This window comes from Bos indicus, chromosome 26 (genome assembly GCF_029378745.1).
Source record: "Bos indicus isolate NIAB-ARS_2022 breed Sahiwal x Tharparkar chromosome 26, NIAB-ARS_B.indTharparkar_mat_pri_1.0, whole genome shotgun sequence".
Classification (NCBI taxonomy): Eukaryota; Metazoa; Chordata; class Mammalia; order Artiodactyla; family Bovidae; genus Bos; species Bos indicus.
Window position 1 is genome coordinate 8836489 of NC_091785.1, and position 21890 is coordinate 8858378.

At 39.7% G+C, this 21890-nt stretch overlaps 1 protein-coding gene across 50 annotated transcripts in view; it reads right to left on the reverse strand.

Moving 5' to 3' along the window:
- Window positions 1-21890, reverse strand: part of SGMS1 (sphingomyelin synthase 1) — a 324245-nt gene that overhangs the window by 73669 nt on the left and 228686 nt on the right. The window lies entirely within an intron of this gene.

Consider the following 21890-nt stretch of genomic DNA (forward strand, 5'->3'; position numbering starts at 1 on the left):
GAAACAACTCTTTGCCTCAGGAGAAATAAGGTTTTAGCAAGTTGGAATTAAAAAAAAATTAAAGAAAACATGCAGCTAAATTGTTCTAACTAAAGTGAAATTCTCACCAAAAAAGGCTTTTTAAGAGTCTATTCTGAAGCCTTTAACCACTGGGCCATCCATCACTATCCATTTATTAAGTGATAATTCCTATCATTAGCATTTAGACACAGGCCATGTGAAAGAGAATCTACTGAAAAGAGTAGTAGTGAATATACCAGTAGTAGTCAACCAATACCAAGTATCTAAGTCATGATGTGGATGAGCAGTATATTATTATTCTTACTTTTCCTCAGAGCACAGTTATTTTTCAGGAACTACCTTTGATAAGAGTTTTCCATATTAAAAAAAAAAATCAGTATGCCCGTTCTAGAAAATTTTATACAGAAAAGAATAAAGAAAAAATATATAATTATGTCATCAAAGGCAACCTATGCCAACATTTTACTTCCATCCTTCTGATACTGCTCCACGTCATGACTGTACACCCTATTACTACTCTTCCTGTTACCCCAACTGCAGTTACTTCCACCACTTTTCACCCATCATTTACTCAAAGTAACATTGTATTTTTACCACTCTTCACATATTTTTTCCAGTTTTATCAAGAAATAATTGACATATATCACCATATGTATTTAAACTGTACAAAACAGCATGATGGTTTGATTTACATATTGGGAAATGATCATCACAATAATTTTAGTTAACATCCACCATCTCATGTAGGTAAAATAAAAAGAAAAACATAGTTAAATTACCCTTGTGGTGAGAACTCTTAGGATCTACTCTCAACTTTCTTATGTATTATATGGTAATTAACTATAGTCATTATTTCACTAGTCATGATTTCATTATGTCACTGGTACTTATTTATCTTATAACTGGAAGTTTGTACCTTTTCACCATCTTTTCTCAAATTCTTCCTCCCCCCACATACCACCTCTCATAACCATAAATTTGACTTCTATGAGTTTTTTTTAATTTAGACTCCACATAAAGTGAGATCATAGAGTATTTGTCATTCTGTTTGATGTATTTCACCTAGCATAATGCCTTCTAGATTCATCTATGTTGTTACAAATGGTGATTTTCTCATTTTTTAGAGCTAAATTATATTCCATTGCCCATCTGTATCTATACACACCACAACTTCTTTATCCATTCATTCATCAGGCATGCTTAGGTTGTTTTCAGGTCTTGGCGACTGCAAACAATTCTGCTATGAGCATGGTAATGCAGATATTGTTTCCAGTTATTGTTTTCACTTCCTTTGGATATGTTCACAGAAGTGAATGGCTGGACCATACGGTAGTTCTGGTTTTAATTTTCTGAGGAATCACCATTCTGTTTTTCATAGTAACAGTACCAATTTACATTCCCATCAACAGTGCACAGGAGTTACCTTTTCTCTGCATTCAAACCAGCATTTGTTATCTCCTGTCTTTTTGGTGACAGACATTCTGATGGCTATGGGGGTGATATCTATTGTGGATTTAATTTGCATTTCCCCGGGAGTTGGTGATGGACAGGGAGGCCTGGCGTGCTGCAATTCATGGGATCGCAAAGAGTCGGACACTACTGAGTGAATGAACTGAACTGAATGACTAGAGATGCTGAGCGTCTTTTCATGTCCCTGTTGGTGGCTGGTAGTTTTAAATACCATTTTACATATCATAAAATGAAAATTCAGAAAAGTAAAACCACCTGCTCAACGTTTAATACATGTCAGGCCTAGGATTGGGACTCAAATGTGAAAGCCTATTTTCTTCACATTTCACACACACATACTTTCAAATTCTAAAAACAATTCTGTATCCTGCTTTTTCACTTAAAAATAGTATAATAATTCATCCTATGTCATTAACACTCTTCATAAAGAATTTAATTGCCTCACAACAGTCCATTTTAAGTACATTTTTCACGTTAATAAATTTTACATTGTTTTCATTTTGATGTGCACCTTTTTATTAACTCAGAACCAAATCATCACAAAACATCATGTGTGAAGGCTGGAACAGCTGGACTGAGGCCGAGAGTGGAGGTCAGGCAGAACTGGGGGGTGTGGACGCCGTAGTCAGCGTTCACCACCACAGGTTGCTTCCCTAAAAGCCACTCATTGAGCAAATGAGGATGAAGACTGGCTTGTAGCCAGATGCTTTCCAAACTAAGATGTTTAACATAAGATTCCAAGTGTGTTGCTTACCCTCCACCTGTGCTTACCCTGTGTTGCTAAGGTCTTTCTGTTTGTCCCATCCAGTTTCTGACTACTCTGACAATACTCTGTGTAGCTCCTGACACAGTATTTCTCCTTTTCCCTCTACTTTGATTTTTAATCCCAGGAAGTCATCTGGCACTTCTTATCACAAAGAATTAAATGATCACCCTCTTTCAAGTTCTGAAAAACTGTCCTGTTAACCATGGATTCTCAGAGAATCTGTAAACATGTTCCCCACTGGCTACCTCTTTAATCCCATGTCCAGGCCATGTTGTCTAAAACAACTTGTTCAATAGAGTTTTATCTGCCTGTTGGCCTGGTTACCTCAATTTAAGCTGCTTGAAGAAATAAATATTCAACTATCACATTTATACCATTTATTCCTAACAGCTAATTAAGTATCAATTCTATAATATTTTTTTTTTATCCAACATACTTCTTGAACATCTGTACTTTAACTGACATACTAGACACTGGACGCATAATAGAGAAAATAAAGATGACCCCTGCCTTCATGGAGTATATCATCTAGTGGAACAGGCACCCAAAAGATAAACAAATTGTGTTTTACTGTAACTGTGTGTAATACATCGTGATATTCTTTATAGTATATAAACATGGAAATAATACTGTGTGTTCTATAAAGTTTTGTTGTATTTTGTTCCTATTCATTCTTTAAGTTGCAAGCTTCAGTTTAAAATGTTTGTCCACTGACTTGCCCATGATCTTTGGGTTTAAAAAGGTCCTAAAACACAATGGAATTGTGTAATTTTGCTTATTTGTTGGTCCCATATTCATTAAGTGATAGTTAAAGGTAAATTTCTCAAGGTCTTTCCTGCTTCCATGGAAGTACTCTGTTCTCAGGCTGGTCAGGAAATTATTGGATTGCTATGGATGTGAGAGTTGGACTGTGAAGAAAGCTGAGCGTCAAAGAATTGATGCTTTTGAACTGTGGTGTTGGAGAAGACTCTTGAGAATCCCTTGGACTGCAAGGAGATCCAACTAGTCCATTCTAAAGGAGATCAGCCCTGGGTGTTCTCTGGAAGGAATGATGCTAAAGCTGAAACTCCAGTACTTTGACCACCTCATGCGAAGAGTTGACTCATTGGAAAAGACTCTGATGCTGGGAAGGATTGGGGGCAGGAGGAGAAGGGGACGACAGAGGATGAGATGGCTGGATGGCATCACTGACTCGATGGACCTAAGTTTGAGTGAACTCCAGGAGATGGTGATGGACAAGGAGGCCTGGCATGCTGCGATTCATGGGGTCGCAAAGAGTCGGGCACGACTGAGCAACTGAACTGAACAAGAAAATGCCTTTGCACTATGCCTGACACTCTCTGGCTCTGCTCTACCTCAAAAACTGAAAATACTTATCAGTTGTGCCAGTAAATCTTCTCTCTCTTACCACAGGTCCAAGAATCTCATAAAGGAGATCCAATGACAATGACTTTATGAAGAACTTGGAGCTGTCGCATATCCAAGAGATTGTGGATTGTATGTACCCAGTGGAGTATGGCAAAGACAGCTGCATCATCAAAGAAGGGTCACTGGTGTATGTCATGGAAGGTATGCTTTGTAACCATGTTCCCCTGACTTTCAAATACTCTTTCATCTTATCAGTCTGTATACGGATGGCAATGCATTACATGAAACAATTCCGTTTTTCTTTTTGTTGTTGTTGCTGTGAAGCAGTTTGAAAAGAGGAAGAACACTGCTTAGACACAGTTGATCAATCGTTTGAAGTGTCTGTGTTTAGAATTATTAACGTGAGAATCTAGTATTTTTTCAGACATGGGGAAAGGATGATAATATGAAAGAAAGAGTTGCTATTTATCGCACTGAATAAGACCGCACACTGTCAGATCATTAAGGAAACTCACAAAGCTTCAACAGAAGTTCAAGTCTGTTTGGAAGTATTTTTGGTCATATAATCAAAGTGTCTTCAACTTTGCTTTTACATCCCAGTATATGACTACCTTTCCCAGTCATAGAGAATATTCTATTCTGTAGAGAATAGTCATAGGAAAATTCTCTTTCCTAGAAAGAGAATACTTTCAGTGTTTCCTATGTGTCTGACAGAGGTGGATCATAAAGGCTGGATGGTATATTAGCTGTAAGAGTAATACTTTTTTCATAAATCCTGTACAAATTAAGATAGAATCAATCTTCCTTGGGGGAAAAAAAAGTGAGGCATGTGCTGTAAAATTTTCTCAACGTGTATTTCTAACTTGAAACTTATAACGGCATGTTTTTCTTTTGGGGGAAGAAAAAAGCCTGAAATCATGACTGAATCAAGTGAGAAGAAAGTGAGTTCAGAGATGTCTGTAATAGAAGACAGACAATCCATTTGAAGGCAGTTAGTGTTTTACTGAAAGCATTCATGGCAGTGTCCTGTAACTGTCCGGTTTATAGGTCACTTAGGGGACGGGTGTATTTGGGCAAAACAACTGACTTTTTAGAGTTTCATCCAGCTTATGAAAAAGGAGATACTATTTCTTTCTGGCCGTGGTTCTCCACTGGTGATGATTCTGTCCTCCAGGGACATCTGGTGATGTCTGGAGACATTTGGTTGTCAAAATATGGGCGAGGGTGGGGGTCGGGAGACTCCTGGCATCCTGTAGGTAAAGACCAGGGGGTGCTACTCAGCAGGGCAATGGCCCACAACCAAGAATGACCTGTCCTTAGTGCCTGTGCTCAGAAACCTTACTTTCTACCTTCTTTGCAGGACTGTTATGAAGTCTTTGTGGAATAAACTGTGTGGACGTGTAACGTAAAGTATAAAACACTGCAGAATAACAATTAGTATTATTATTTCTATTATATACTTGACTGTAAGAAATGTTCTTTCTACATGTCATTCACCTTTTAATTTTTCTTCGAGTCTTTTTTGACATATATCAGGCATTTGATATTCAAGTATTAATTTCTATCATTTTTTATTTCTTTGTAGTTTTCAGTTACCATTTTGTGTCAATGGTATCAAGTTTTTTTCCCCAGGCCAAAACTACATAAATGTTCAGCTAGGCTTTCTTCTGACAGAAACAAAATACAATAAATAAAAACACAAAGAATATACACTTGGCAGAGTTGGAGGAGAAGGAGGTGAAATCACAGGGCAAGTGTGTATTTGGGTAGTGAGCAGGAAGGATGAGGTAAATGAAAGAAATATACAGACGCCAAGTGGAGACTGTTAGTATAGAGACAAAATGTTAAGGGCTATTTAAAACAAATACAGCAAAAAAATTATGTTGCATAAGAAACTACTAACCAGAGCGCCAGTCAGAAGCTCTTTCCACCAAGCCTCATGCGTTCACCAACATTTACCGGAGCGCCTACCACTTAATTGTTTTTTTAAGTTGCACGATACAGGGAGTTGATACACAATATACTGTGTGAAACCACTGTCTATTTCATAACCTACCCACTCACACAACATTTTCTGAGCAAGGTGAGACCCGAACCTAAAAGTATACCCAAATATTACCCACCCTGAAGTCCCCACAGGCAACGGGGCTTTTACAAACTCTTCCTCAAAGAATGAAAATATTTCCAGATTGCCTAAAGAAACCTCGATGTCCGCTGACAGATGAATGCACAAGGAAACCGTGGTGCATACTTACAATGGAACACTACTCCGTCATAAAAAGGAATGCATTTGAGCCAGTTCTGATGAAGCAGATGAACCTGGAGCTTATTATACAGCGTGGAATAAGTCAAAGAGAAAAACAAATGTCACGTATTAACGCATATATACGGAGTCTAGAAAGATGGTGCCCATGAACCTGTGTGCAGGGCAGAAGGGACACAGGGAACAGATGTGTGGGCAAGGGCGGAAGAGAGGAGGGAGAGCGTGAGGTGAATGCAGAGAGTAGCATGGAAGCATATACACTGACATATGTAAAACAGACAGCCAGTGGAACCTGGCTGCATGACTCAAGGAACTCAAACTGGGGTTCTGCAATAACCAAGAGGTGTGGGAAAGCGTGGGAAGTGGGAGGGAGGTTTAAGAGGGAGGGGACATGTGTAAACCTATGATTAATTTATGGTGATGTATGACAGAAATCAAACCAATATTATAAAACAATCAATTAAAAATAAATAAATATGATTATATGTATAAAAAAAACAAAAATCAGGTCAACAAGAGGGAAAAAAAAAAGGCAAAAAGGTCAAACTGACAAGAACACCTCATATCAGATGGATGATAAAAATCTAAAGATGCCAAAATCACCATCTGCCATTTACCAGGAAGATACACACTGAAGCTTTATTCTGTGTGTATGTGACAGGGGTGGGGTGGGGAGGTGTTATCATTCTTACTATTTCCAAACTCACTCCACATTTCCTTTTTAGGTTCAGAGGCTGATAAGGAAATCAGGAAATATCTGAGAAACTCTAGTACTGGGAGATAAGGAGGCATTGTTAAGCAATGATACACCAGAAATTCCATTTGATAAAGTTCCGAGAAGAATTACTGGGGATAATTACACAGACTGTGGATCTGATATCTGTCTCTCAACAAGAAAAAAAGATTCCCTAGGCAAAATGTTTTCTATTAGGATGGACATCCAGGATACAGGTAACCAAAGCGATGGCTGAACGGGCAGCTGAAAAAGATGTTGCAGATGAGCTGACAAAAGTCCCAAAAAAGGAGAACCTTATTGCTCATATGTGTCCTCGGGAGACTGTGCTCAATCTTCCTTGAGCAAGGTACTGCCTACCCAAATGTCCAGATTCCTCACCTTTGCCCCCTGAGTCATACATCCTCTTTATATATAGACACGTAAAAACTGGAGGAAAAACGGTCACGTAAGGACATTCTCTGGGTTAAAGGGCAAAAATATTTATATTCCATTTTCACATCCTTCCTTTCTGAACTTTTTTTGGGGGGCCATGCCTTGTGGCATGTGGGATCCTAGGTTGCGAACCAGGGTTCAAACTCAAACTCACTTTGTGCCCCCTGAAGTGGAAGTGTGGAGGCTCAACCACTGGACCGCCAGGGAAGTCCCTCTCAGAACTTTTAGAAGAAACTTGTTTTTCTTAAAAAAACTGGTCAGTTCCCATCTTATGGATAATATGAATCTCACAAGGTTTCTCATTTTGCTGTGCCCACCAGGAATCCCTGAGCCAAATCTAACAACTGGACTAGACGTGAAGATTCAGCGCTGATACTTAACAAGTCTGAGTGTGTGTTATGTGGATTCCAAAACAAAGTGTCACCAGCCACGTGAACTTCTTCTTCAGGAGAAATGAGAGTCAGGGTTGGTGACATGGGTGATGGCATAATGCTGGTTTTCCCCTGGTATGTTAGGTGCCTTCTGGACAGTATTTTATGACACATGACAGGGAAGAATTTTTTCCGACTTGATCAAGAACCATATCCACTAAGAAACTTCTCTTGTTATGCAATTATCGGTAACTTTCCAAGTGTGAATTTTCTCAGAAGGTGTGGTCTTTCAAGAGGTCTGTACAAATTCTGGGGCCAGGCACTATGAAATGCAAATAAAAATAAATCTGAGATTATGTGAAATAAACGTGCAACAGCAAAAAAAACTAGAGTTTTTTTTTTTTTTTTTTAACAGCTGTCTATACATTCTGCTTTAAGTCATAGCTAATTTAATTTGAGAGGCAGGAAAGCAAGACAAGTTTGACCCCAGCGTTCACGCTGTTAAGAGTCAAAGTTGCTCTTTTTCTAGGTTTTTGCTTCTCATTCAACACCAAATGGTTGACCAAGTTATGAGTGGTATGAACTTTTGTCTAGTGTTAGTTGCTTAGCCGTGTCCAACTCTTTGCGACCTCGTGGACTGCAGCCCACCAAGCTCCTCTGTCCACGGGATTTTCAAGGCAAGGATACTGGAGTGGGTTGCCATTTCCTTCTCCAAGGAATCTTTCCAACCCAGGAATGGAACCCAGGTCTCCTGCACTGTAGGCAGATTCTTTACTGACTGAGCTACAAATGAAACTGCTGCCTAACTAAAAAGCAAAAACAATGAAGTAATGTACCAAATTAACAAATCACGACATGAACTGATTACACTCTGTGAACTAATTATCATAAATAGAATAACACTGTAATCTGCATGGATTCCTTTTAGTTTTTACGTAACAGGAAGAGCTTGGCAGAAGCACTTGAGTTAGCTGGGAGTTTTGGCTCACGTCTAACTCATGAGCTTATCCCTTGACTCCAGGGATATCATGAGATAGCAAGCCATGTGCTCAGCTGTTCAGTTGTGTCCGACTCTTTGCGACCCCATGGGCTGTAGCCCACCAGGCTCCTCTGTCCAGGGAATTTTCCGGGCAGGTATGATGGAGCAGGTTGCCATTTCCTTCTCCAGGGGATTTTCCCAACACAGGGATCGAATCTGTGTCTCTTGTTCTCCTGCATTGGCAGGCGGGTTCTTTATCACTGCACCCCCTGGGAAGCCAGCAAACCTTGAAGTAATGGCAAAATCCATGCCCTGCTCACTCTAGCCACATGCTTACTTGTTTTTGTTGATTAGATACCAAAAAACACCTTTATGGGTTACTGTGATGATTAGCGTCTTGAACGTCTACAACTCATCACGCAATTCATAATAAAAAGCATAGTAATGAGTTGGTAGGGTCCCCTGGATACCTTAAGCAATCTTAGACTAGATTAACCCCTCCCTCACAACATACTAAAGCATGTGGATGGCTAAGTAACCACTCACTGTCACTGACTGGAATTAACTAAGACCAGCCTGACAGCTCTGTTCCTGCTGGCAGATGTGCAATGCTTAACCAAGACTCAAGTTACATCCACTTCTAAACCTGTTTATGCAGGTTTACCCGTTTCTGTTATTACATAATTTAACAAAATATGAAGTAATAAATGAAATCTGAGTTTGAAAAAAGTGTGCTGTTGTTTTTATAAAACTAAACTGAATGCTTTAGAAACACCTGAAATATGCAAATAGCTAAAAATGACTGCTGAAAAATCAGGTGTCTTGGAGGTAAGACTCTAATGGGAAAATGTAACTTAAAATCTAGACGGATTCAGTACTGAGCTGCTTGGAAAGTCTTCATGTTCTGGCTTTAAAGAAATAAAGACTGGACATCATCGATGGCGCATCAGATTATGGTTTGTGAAGGAAAGACAATATGGAACATGAAACAGAGGGCTGACAGCCAAAGAAAACACTCTCAACACTAAATGAAAGACTAACCGATCCCTTTAGCATTGATATTTCTAAGTTTAATAAAATGTTGATGGTAGGCATATGTCATTTTTTCATTATCTCTACTCTCATATGATTAATCATCCAACTATGGGTCTTAACTGTACTTGAAAAAACCTTCCCTAAGGAACTAAACCAAGATCTGGACTCTCCCACTCTATTTTCTTCTTTCTTTGATAAAGAACTTGATCTTTATCTTTCCTTGATAAAGAACTTGAGCAAAAATGAAAGGGAGACGGCTGGCCTTGATGAAATCTCACCCCCTTTTCAGCAGTCATGTCCTCTGGAGGTTGCACGTTCCTGGGCTCTGAAGGACCCCGACTCCAGTACTCTTGCCTGGAAAATCCATGGACGGAGGAGCCTGGTAGGCTGCAGTCCATGGGGTCGCAAAGAGTCGGACATGACTGAGCGACTTCACTTTCACTTTTTACTTTCATGCATTGGAGAAGGAAATGGCGACCCACTCCAGTGTTCTTGTCTGGAGAATCCCAGGGACGGGGGAGCTTAATGGGCTGGCGTCTATGGGGTTGCACAGAGTCGGACACAACTGAAGCGACTTAGCAGCAGCAGGCTCTGTAGAGGGGGCTCTAAGGGCAGTCTGTCTGGAGGCCAAGGTTAAACACTGCCTCTTCTCTATCCTTTGCATTTACAACCCTCTGTATCTCAAGTCCAAGTCTGCTCAGCTAGGAGCTGGGCAAAGTAAAGCAAAGTCAACTCACATTACAAAGGTGTTTCTTTTCCCCAGGACATGGGCATTTCAGAAGATCTATCTATAAGTGGTATAAGCACTATCTATAAGCAGATTAAGAGTATACAAAAAGGAAGTTAAAACACAGGACTGTAGAGGGGGAGATATTTTGGAACCAGGGATAGCAAGGAACAGGTTAGTTTGAAAGTAAATGAGTTACGAAGTAGAAAGAACTAGATTTAAACTCCATCTGTGACTTTGGGAAAATTAACGTTTCTAGGTCAGTTTCCCTGTATGTAAAGATACAGACACCACCACCTACTTCATAGAATTAATTGAAATAAATAATTATAAAGTATCTATTACAGTCCAGGCATACAGTAGGTGCTCAATCAATCATAGCTGCTTTTAGTAGTATACTTCCTCACATCAAACCCTTCTAACAACCACATCCCCCAAATGGCATTATTTTTCACATCTTGCCTCCTTAAAGAACTCAAAAGATTCTCTTATAATTAGCTGGGTTCCCACACCTCAATGATTCCCTAAGCAAGAACTCAGGGGCTCTGTTAGAAAGCTATATATGGCAAGTTAACATTATTTACAAGATATACACTTGGAAATAATGCACAGTCTTGTAAAAATATGGGGCACTCAAAATGTGAACATCAGTTGATTTATTAAATTTACTCAAAATTAATGTACTATAAGATCAAAAACAAACAAAACTCCCCAGAAAACAGTTTATCCTCTTTACATCAATACTCCCACAACCTGTTCTCTTGCAGTGAATCTGATCATCTAAGATACCTGATGCAGTTGCTAGATTTAGAGATTCAAACTGTACACTCTTTGCAAACAGCAGATCATCATCCTTGAGGTGCTGGTTCACTGCACACCTAGGTAAGAGCTCACTCAGGATGGGGTGCTCTGTGGGTACCAGGCAGGATACATGGTCACAAGCAGTGTCTGCTTATACTCTCTCTGCCCAATTCAAGAAAGGATCTTGCAGCTTGAAATCGTACACATGCACAATAAAGCACGATGAAAGCACTGAACGGTACAGGAAAGAGTAAGTATGGGACGGACCGGGTCCAATCCTTAAATGAAAGGCATTGGCCATGACACAAAATCAAAAGAGAAAGGGGAAAAGAAGAGGGCATAGCCAGCTTTAACAACATTCCGATGACACTCAAGGACACACACAGCTGATCACAGCTCACTCCCCTTCCATGAAAAGAGAAAATCAATTTCTAAAAGTTCTGAAGGACAAAGTGCCTGGGTGTACCTAGATGTCTACAACTCTCTGCCTCTATACACATGAGTTACCTTTTCCGGGTAAGCATCGACAACTCTACATTGCTTTGGTTTTTTCTGTGTAGGACAAACACAAGTTGAGAAAGCTGCCTTTCCCATTTGCCAAAGATCATAAGATGCAACAGCTGTTACCTAAGCAATCATTCAGGTTTCAAAGGTATTCAAGATAAATCTGTTATTGCTTTTAAAGAAAGAGCTTTTCCCTTCCACAGAAGTTAATCACTGACTCATAAAGGAGCCGCTAAAGGCAAATGAGTTTGGGGGCCTATGCAGGGATGATGGTGATGAAATTTGCCTCAACAAGTGATGTGGCATCTGAGAACTGTGATGCTGAATCATTTCACATCTCTTCAGTGTATGACTTCGGACTATCTTTTCCATGAACCAGATACTTTCAAAAGACTACACACAGAAATAATCTCACACCTGGACCTCACGTTCTGGTGTGCTAACAAATATTTTAGCATATAGTTAATAGCATACTGCATTTTTTCTCATCAATAAAAGAGGCAGGCTTGTTCCTTATTTCTCTACTCTCTCTGAGCTTCTTAAAAATGAAAAGCTCTTTGGGCAATAGTAATTACTCACTTGAAATAACAAAAATAAATATGTGTGTACTTCAAATGGAAATCCCAAAACAGACGATATAAACATAATCAGATTATTCACACCTCTACAAATGCAGGGAGCAGGCATCTAAAGTATTTGCAGGGATAATCAGATGTTGAAATAATAAATATTGAAATGAAATTATCCTTTTAAAATTATCAGCTTTTCATTCAAAACAGTTTATAAAAGCACTGAATGGCAACTGTAACTTTTACAATTTTTAAATTGTTTTAACACTACAGAGTTGTTCAGTCCAAATGGGTTGCCCAACTTTTCTAAGCAATATGAAGGTAACACTTAGTACCCCAAACTGGTTTGGGATATCACAGCTGAGAACTTTTTGGCATCCCTTCTCAAAGGTGAGGTTCTGGTAAGTTCTTGACATGTCTTAGTAGCATGTCTTCTGTGAAATCAGCACATATTCTCAAAGTCAAGAATCTCCATTACTATCAAGCCACCACATGAAGAAATTAACTAAACAAGTTGAAAACCACCAACAGTTCTCTTTTGATATGGCAAGGGTTATTGAGGACGCCTCGCAATCGCAGCTTGAGGAACATAAGATAAAAATGTATAATAATAATAATATTCAAGAAAGACAGTACTAAGCCCTAATATAATGAATTAATTCTAGCCAGGAGTTTATGTGAGCCAAATTATTCCAGAATAAGAAAAGAAATACTACTCATGGAGATTAAACTCTTAAAAGTGACAGGGTATGTGAAATGTCCAGAGAAGGCCTGTAGAGACAGAAAGTAGATTAGTGGTCATCTGGGGCTGGGGATGAGAATGGGGAGTAAGTGTAAAAGGGCAAAAGGGGTCTCACTGGGCCAATGAAAATGTTCCATTAACATAACTGGTTTATGGTGGTTTCTTAACTCAGTACATTAAAATTCTTTGAACTATACACTTAAAAGAGGTGAATTTTACATTATGTACAGTGTATAAAATATATCTCAGTATTAAGTTCGGTTAGGGACTGGGAAGTAACTAAGTAAGGATGCACCCACATCCTCAGTTGTGAGAACGTTCATCCTAGTACCTTCTAACAACCTGAATCTCATAAGATGAAAGTTAGTTATAGTAATTTCACATAGTAAAATACATGCAGTTACTGTAAATGGCGTAGGGAAAAGTGGGCAACGGTCTAAATGTCCATTAATGAAAGCAGTACACTGGAAGAACCATGGTACAGTCATCCTCTGAAGTAGTACAGTTCATACTAAATTATCAGTCAGAATACACGTGTTAGATGATATACAATACATAGAGAAGTATGTCCAGCACATACTAAGTGAAAACGTGCCTTGCAGAACAATACATATAGTAGGACATTAAGAAATGGATGTGAATTATCTATGCCTGTGCATGTGTTTGCATGTATATTTGGGAAGATAAATAACAAGCTGTTCACAATGCTTCATTAGCCCTTGGAAGTAGAAATGGGGAGAGAGGATTTTCCATCAAAGTTCAAGGAAGAAATTTAGAAGTAAGTGCACCAAAGTGCTGAAAATGGATGTCCCCGGATACATAGGATTTAGATGTTTTTCTTTTTTAATGTTCTTTTTAACTATCTTAATTTTCTTATTGAAGAGGAAGGTTGATATAGTAGTAGTCAAGAGATGCTGCTTCTGCTGCTAAGTCACTTTAGTCGTGTCCGACTCTAGCGACCCCATGGACTGCAGCCCACCAGGCTCCTCTGCCCATGGGATTTTCTAGGCTAAAGTACTGGAATGGGGTGCCACTGCCTTCTCCGAGTCAAGAGATGACCCAGATTTAAATCCTGGCTCCTCTGTTTATTGCTGTGAGATGTTGAGCAAATTGAGCTCTGTGCCACAGCTTTTTGTCTCCATAATCCAAGGATAATAATAGCACCTACACTATAGTTTATGAGGATTAACTAAGTATATGATATACACAAGGCACTCAGAGTACAGTACGTAATAAGTATTACCTGTTAGCACTTAGCATATATATAAATACATCATTAGTTAGAAAAAAACATGAAAAGAAAGTTTACTTTTGTGGGGGAAAAGAAAGAAGTATAAAATCACATGCACTTGTGTGTGTGTGCACACGTGCATGCGTGCTCAGTCTCTTCAGTTGTGTCCAACTCTTCGCAATATGGACTACAGCCCGCCAGGCTCCTGTATACACCGCTATATTTAAAATGGATAACCAACAAAGACCTACTGTGTAGTTCATGGAACTCTGCTCAAAGTTATATGCCAACCAGGCACATATGGATGTGAGAGTTGGACTGTGAAGAAAGCTGAGCGCCGAAGAATTGATGCTTTTGAACTGTGGTGTTGGAGAAGACTCTTGAGAGTCCCTTGGACTACAAGGAGATCCACCAGTCCATCCTAAAGGAAATCAGTCCTTAATATTCATTGGAAGGACTGATGCTGAAGCTGAAACCAATACTTTGGCCACCTCATGTGAAGAGTTTACTCATTGGAAAAGACTCTGATGCTGGGAGGGATTGGGGGCAGGAGGAGAAGGGGACAACAGAGGATGAGATGGCTGGATGGCATCACCGACTCGATGGACATGGGTTTGAGTGAACTCTGGGAGTTGGTGATGGACAGGGAGGCCTGGCGTGCTGCGATTCATGGGGTCGGAAAGAGTTGGACAAGACTGAGCGACTGAACTGAACTGAACTGGTTGAGAATGGATACATGTATTATGTATGGTGAGTTCCTTCACTGTTCACCTGAAACTACCACAACATTGTTAATCAGCTATATGCCAATGCAAAATGTTTGTGGGGTTAAAAAAAAAAAATCACACGCACTGACTTTTTGTTCCACTGCTGCAAGTATGTTCAATATGAGTATGTGATCAGGATGTATCAGGCACTGATCGAAGTCTGGACTGTCATCAGAGCCTGCTGACCAACAATGATGTAATCAACCTCCCTGTGAACCACACGGAGGCCAGAGGCTACCTGGGAGGGAAGCTCCCAAATGCCCTGGCTCAATGTGTTGTGACCAAGTTTTAATGCGGCTGCCGCCAAGGCAACTTTGCTGTCTCACAGTGGCGATAATTAGCCTGTGTGACCAGACCCAGTGGCAGAGGACTCCAGAAACACAAACGCCCCAATATAAATACTTTTGCCTATAATTGACCTCAGTGGGACTCGTAGCTTCATCTCGAGACGTACAACATAAACCAGGGTCAATTATCTGACACTTGAGGCAGCAATGGGAAAAATCATTAACTATCACATTCTAATAGCAGAGCACATCTCTGCCTTCCTGAAAAACAGCAAGTTCTGAAACCCGATGTTGTAAGAGGTCCATTCAACGTCAGCAGACCCAGACTGTTACTGGCAGCTGCTCTCTCCATCGGCACATACCAGAAGCTTCCTTAGAGGAAGGACACGTATTTCTCCAGTGATGACTATCTACCGAATTCATCTACTTCTCTCAAAGTTCTTTGACGTAGGTCTTTTAACCTCTGCTTTTACAAACTAAAAAAACAGGGGCTTGGAGAGAGTGTATTCCCTATTTGGGAACAGCCCTGAGGGGCAACACAGAATCAAATGCAGAAATTTCCATTTTCAAAGCCTCTGCTTTCCCACTCACTGCACATCTCACTAGCTTCATTCTCAAGTGGGTCATATTTTTTTATTTCAACTGCAAAGCATTCCTCCAAAAGGTGTATAACCACCAAAACTTTACACCAGTTAATCAAAAATATCCCACAAAAGTTCTGCATTTTCTCAAAGCATCTTTTTTTTACAATGGTAACTGTTGATATTAATATTTTATTTTTCATTTGTTTAATTTATCTAAGGCCCACTTGATGCCTTTTGACAAGGCACCAAGTTCTCTCACCTGCCAACCCACCCTCACTGAGTGGAACAAAACCACAGACATCCCTGATTTTACAAACTCATTTTTCAAAGTAGAGTCCATTTGCCTTATTCATTTATCCTCCTATATAAAATGTCAAAGACAAATTTACAAAAGAATTTCTGTCAGCCTTATTTAGTCAACTTGATTAATAAGCTAAAGCTGGAGATACAAAGTGGATTACAATGGTACAAAACCATTGTGCCCAAGAAATCATTTGAGAGCTTCCCTTTGTCACAACCAGGAATTTTTAAACATCTCCATTTATCTTTCATTTCGATATCCTGTTTAGAAAAGAAAAGTGCCATTATCAAACTACAAAAAAATTTATCTGGTTAAGACCAATTAATGACATCATCACTTATTTCAGCAGTCTGCACTGAAAGGAGGGCTTAATGAGCACCATGATCATCCAAAACAACAATGGCTAGTTCTCTAAATGTTCTGATGTCCAATTATTTTTGCACTGAATATCACTGAACAGTTGCAGAAGTCAAAGCGTAGCATTAGCTTTCTCAAAAATAAATCCGTCTTCTATTGTAAGGTTCTTATTTCAGTAAATTCTGCTTAACAGAATCAACTGCCTTCATGGAACTATGAAGAGTAAACAAAGCCATTAGACATCTCATCTTAGGTCAAATGGTTTGAAGAAGAGGCCAGGATCCTACTGGAAATTAAGATTTATTGATACTTTTCAAGGAGTAGCATTGTAGGTCAAACCAAGAAAATACTGTACCATAATACTGCCCCTTACAGGATACCGTTAAAAGGTTTTCTGTATGTGTGAAAGTATGAAGTGTATATTATATTTATATATATATATATATAAACTTTTAAGAAATCCTTAAAAGCTTCTCTGGAGATATTTAATAAAGAACTAGTGAAATAAATATTTTCCTTGGATACAGGCTGAGTCATAATTTATATTATATATATAAAACAAGCCTTTATACACTCAATTCTTGTTAACCAGAATCTTTTTAAATGTTCAAATGAGAAGTCTGCTCTTTGAAGAAATTTGGAGAGCTATCCATTCTTGATCTCTTCATGATTTTAAAAGTAGATTTAAAAAGATTGTTTTGGTGACACTCCATTCCCAAGAGAAGAGATATGATTCTGACTGGCCAATGGACAGGGAACCATGTGAACACAAAGAAAGAAGAGGTTGGTTCCAGTGAACTTGGAGCCAGTTCACTATTTTCACATTCAATATTCTATAAAATTTATCATGAGATAAATAATATATCATTACCTTAGAACCACCCCTGCTGTCTAGAAGCTAAATGAAGAGGGGTCACGATGGTAGGAAATGAAGTGCTTTGGCCACTAGGGATATACGTAGGTCAGGCATGCACACATCAAGCTGACTAGAGCATTCTAAAGTCAACCCTTCACTCAAGCTCATTATTCCTGCTCACCTCTTACTAGAATTTCTTGCTACTCCTGGTCTCCATCCATAAATTCAACACACAGTGTTTCATTTCAGGAACTGTGCTGGGTGCTGAGATACAGAAGTGAGAATTACCCATGGTGTCTGGCCACCAGGAATGATCTCATCAAGTGGCCAAATTTGGCATTTATAGTTATGGCTGTTCATTAGCTCACCTGCTCTTAAGAAACCCAATAAATTACTGAGGACCTAGGCAAATTTGGAGGTTGGAAGGACACCAGTACCCATTACTCCTTCTGAGTGGTCTTCGTGTGTCAGATGGCATGGGGCTTCCAGGGCTAAGAAGACACACTCTCCCAAACCACGACTACTAGGACTTAAACACAGCACAAAGTATGGCCAACTTTTCTAAATTTCCACCCTTCTTTCATTTCTTTAAAAAAAAAAAAAAAATGTTTGATATTCCTTAGAGCAACAATGTTTTTAATGAACACTGTAAGACAGGATATAACAGGAGAAAAAATATTTGCAATACCTATATAAAAGGACTAATTTCCCTAATTTAAAATGAGCTCATATAAATCAATTTGACAAAGATAAAGAACCCTATAGGGAAGAAGAGGAAAAAGAGGAGGGGGAAGAGGAAGAAGATAGTACAACATAAAGCACAAGAACGGACAATTTACAGAAAGAAATTCAAATGCTCAACAAACCTATGGGAAGATATTAAACCTGTAATTAAAGATAAGTAAGTGAATACACAGATAACATTTTTAACTTATCAGATTGGCAAAACTGTTAAAAGTCTGGTGATTTACAGGGGCTGGGAGCGGAAGATTGAGAAGGATACAGCCTTGGTAAAAGATAACAAATCTCTGTAGCCTTTCTGGAGTACAATTTGGTAATGTTTATCAAAGTTAAACACCAGGCCACTTCACCTGTCTTATGAGAAACCTGCATGCAGGTCAAGAACCAACAATTAGAACTGAACATGGAACAAGGGACTTGTTCAAAATTGGGAAAGGAGTACATCAAGGCTGTATATTGTCACCCTGCTTATTTAACTTTGAATATATTCAGAGTACATCAAGCAAAATGCTAGGCTGTATGGATTACAAGCTGGAATCAAGACTGCCAGAAGAAATATCAACCTCAGATACATAGATGATACCACTCTAATGGCAGAAAGAGAAGAGGAACTAAAAACCCTGTTGACGAAGGTGAAAGAAAAGAGTCAAAGAGCTGGCTTAAAACTCAACATTCAAAAAACTAAGATCATGGCATCTTGTCCCATCACTTCATGGCAAATAAAAGGGGAATAAATGGAAACCATGACAGATTTTACTTTCTTGGGCTCCAAAATCACTGTGGACAGTGACTGCTGCTGCTGCTGCTAAGTCACGTCAGTCGTGTCTGACTCTGTGTGACCCCATAGATAGCAGCCCACCAGGCTCCCCCATCCCTGGGATTCTCCTGGCAAGAACACTGGAGTGGGTTGCCATTTCCTTCTCCAATGCATGAAAGTGAAAAGTCAAAGTGAAGTCGCTCAGTCATGTCCGACTCTTAGCGACCCCATGGACTGCAGTCTACCAGGCTCCTCCGTCCATGGGATTTTCCAGGCAAGAGTACTGGAGTAGGGTGCCACTGCGACTGCACCCATGAAATTAAGAGGCAATTGCTCCTTGGAAGGAAAGCTATGACAAACCTAGACAGTGTATTAAAAAGCACAGACATCACTGCCAACAAAGGTCCATGTAGTCAAAGCTATGATTTTTCCCATAGTTATGTAGGGATGTGAGAGTTAAACTATAAAGGCTGAGTGCTAAAGAACTGATCCTTTTGAACTCTGGTGCTGGAGAAGACTCTTCAGGGTACCTTGGACAGTGAAAGTGAGTCACTCAGTTGTGTCTGACTCTTTGCGACCCCATGGACTATACAGTCCATGGAATTCTCCAGGCCAGAATACTGGAGAGGGTAGCTGTTCCCTTCTCCAGGGGATCTTCCCAGCCCAGGACTCGAACCAAGGTCTTCCACATTGCAGGCAGATTCTTTACCAGCTGAGCCACCAGGAAAGTCCAAGAATACTGGAGTGGGTAACTTATCGCTTCTCCAGCAGATCTCCCCAACCCAGGAATCAAACTGGGGTCTCCTGCACTGCAGGCAGATTCTTTACCAGCTGAGCTACCAGGAAAACCCTTACAGCAAGGAGATCAAACCAGTCAATCCTAAAGGAAATCAACTCCGAATATTCACTGGAAAGATGAAGCTGAAGATTCAATACTCAGGCCACCTGATACGAAGAGCTAACTCACTGGAAAAGACCCTGATTCTGGGAAAGACTGAGGGCAGGAGGAGACAGGGGCGACAGGGGATGAGATGGGTAGACAGCATCACCAACTCAATGGACATGCATCTGAGCAAACTCTAGGAAATAGTGGAGGACAGGGAAGCCCGGCGTGCTGCAGTCCATGGGATCCCGAAGAGTTGCACACAACCAGGTGACTGAATAACAACAAAGTTAAAAGTGCACTTATTCTCTGACTTAGCAATCTCACTATCAGGAACGTGACCTACCGACATATCAGCAGGACGTTTATTTACAAAAAGGCAAACTACAGTAACTCCACTAGGTAACCACAACTCCTCCCCACAAATACCCGGCAGTTACTAAACTAGCTAGAATTAAGACATAGTAAAATCAATTACTACACATCCATAATGTGGAGAAATAATGAAATCTTAACCATATCACATTAAAGTCAATAAGGAAGATATCTGTATGTTGATGGGAAAGAGCTCTAAAAAAAAAATAAAAAACAACACACACACACAGGAAAAATACCAAAAATAGTACAGAAAATGTGTCATTGAATCCTTTTATGAAAAAAATGTGAAAAGCAGAGACAGATACAGATATACGCCAAAAGCATTTTTCCCCTGGAAGAAATCACAAGAAACGTAACAGCTGCATTTGAGGAGAGGCTTTTCCTTCTCTTTTTGTGCCTTTTGGTGCCATTTGTATGCTAGCCACGTACCTGCACTGGGTTTTATTTATCTTCAACATCAACATGGGTTACCTAAATGTAAGATTATGGGCAGTTATCTCTCTATACATTGTTTTTCAAAAAAATCTAATTTTTACAAAATTTAAAGTCTGAACCTCCGAAAATATATTTAATGAGCTAAACATTTCTTTAGGAGAATTCTGAGGGAGAAAAACACACCAAAATAAAAAGTTACGTAGAGAAAATGAAAGCAGCACAGAGAGATCAAGTATCAACTTGCGTTCAAGGTAAAGGCTGAGTATTTGTCCCTTTCAAATGTTTCGAACAAAATGATAAATTATGCATTGCATGGGGTTAGGGAGCAAGAGACTGCCATGAAATGTAGTAGTTCAAAACCATGGAACGCAGAAAGCAACCTGGGGGGAAAATCTTTAAAAAGCTTTTCTGGAAGGTCTGTTCTTCCAAATTCACAAGAAAGCAGTAAAAAAAATGCACTGCTGCTGCTGCTGCTGCTAAGTCCTTCAGTCGTGTCCGACTGTGCAACCCTACAGACGGCAGCCCACCAGGCTCCCCCGTCCCTGGGATTCTCCAGGTAAGAACACTGGAGTGGGTTGCCATTTCCTTCTCCAAAAAAAAAAAAAAAATGCACTAGCAAACCAAATAAAACACCCAGTACAGACAAAAACATAACCCTTTATTATACTGCGACATCCTTTGGCAAATATTTATAAAGCCTCAGAGATAAATCTCAAATTGAATTATTTCACATGTTATTATAATTCAGAGGATGAGATGGTTAGATAACATCACTGACTCAGTGGACATGAAACTAAGCAAACTCCGGGAGACAGTAGAGGACAGAGGAGCCTGGCATGCTGCAGTCCATGGGGCTGCAAACGTGATTTAGCGACTAAACAACAATTATAATTCTAGTTAGAACAAACATCTTCACATGCATTAAACAAAAAGCATGGGATGTCATCTGGTTGGATGACATTTCATAAATGGCACCAACTCTTGATTATCCATGTATTTATCCAAGGTTTAAGAGGCAAACAATAAAAAAGAAAAGGAAAGAAACAATCTTCAGCACCCTTAGTGATAAGTCTCTATATGGATAACATAGGTAATCACACTATATAGTGTTCAAAGCCTGAGGATGTTAATTACTGCCCATGCAGCATGGGGCTGCCAAGGAGCACAACAGACCCAGGAGGCACAGGGCCTTCCTCCCAGCAGGGTCCTTCTGGCGTCTTCTACCAACAGTGGTTAACAACATCATGCAAGTGAGCTAGTGAAATAATGTGTCAGGGGTCCAGACCCATTTTTGCAGATCAGGCAGTAAAGTGTGAGCTTGTGACTGGCAAGCCGTAAACTGATAACTGGCATAAGGAGGGGGAAAAGCCCACCCTTTTCTCAGAACTTTCTTCTTTCATTCAATCAGGCCTTAACATTCTGCAATTCTGTCCCTGTTTGCATGGCCTTAAACTTACCAATATTCTCTCATCCTCAGTTGCTCACTTCTAATATATATATATATATATATATAAAATTTTGCTATCTAT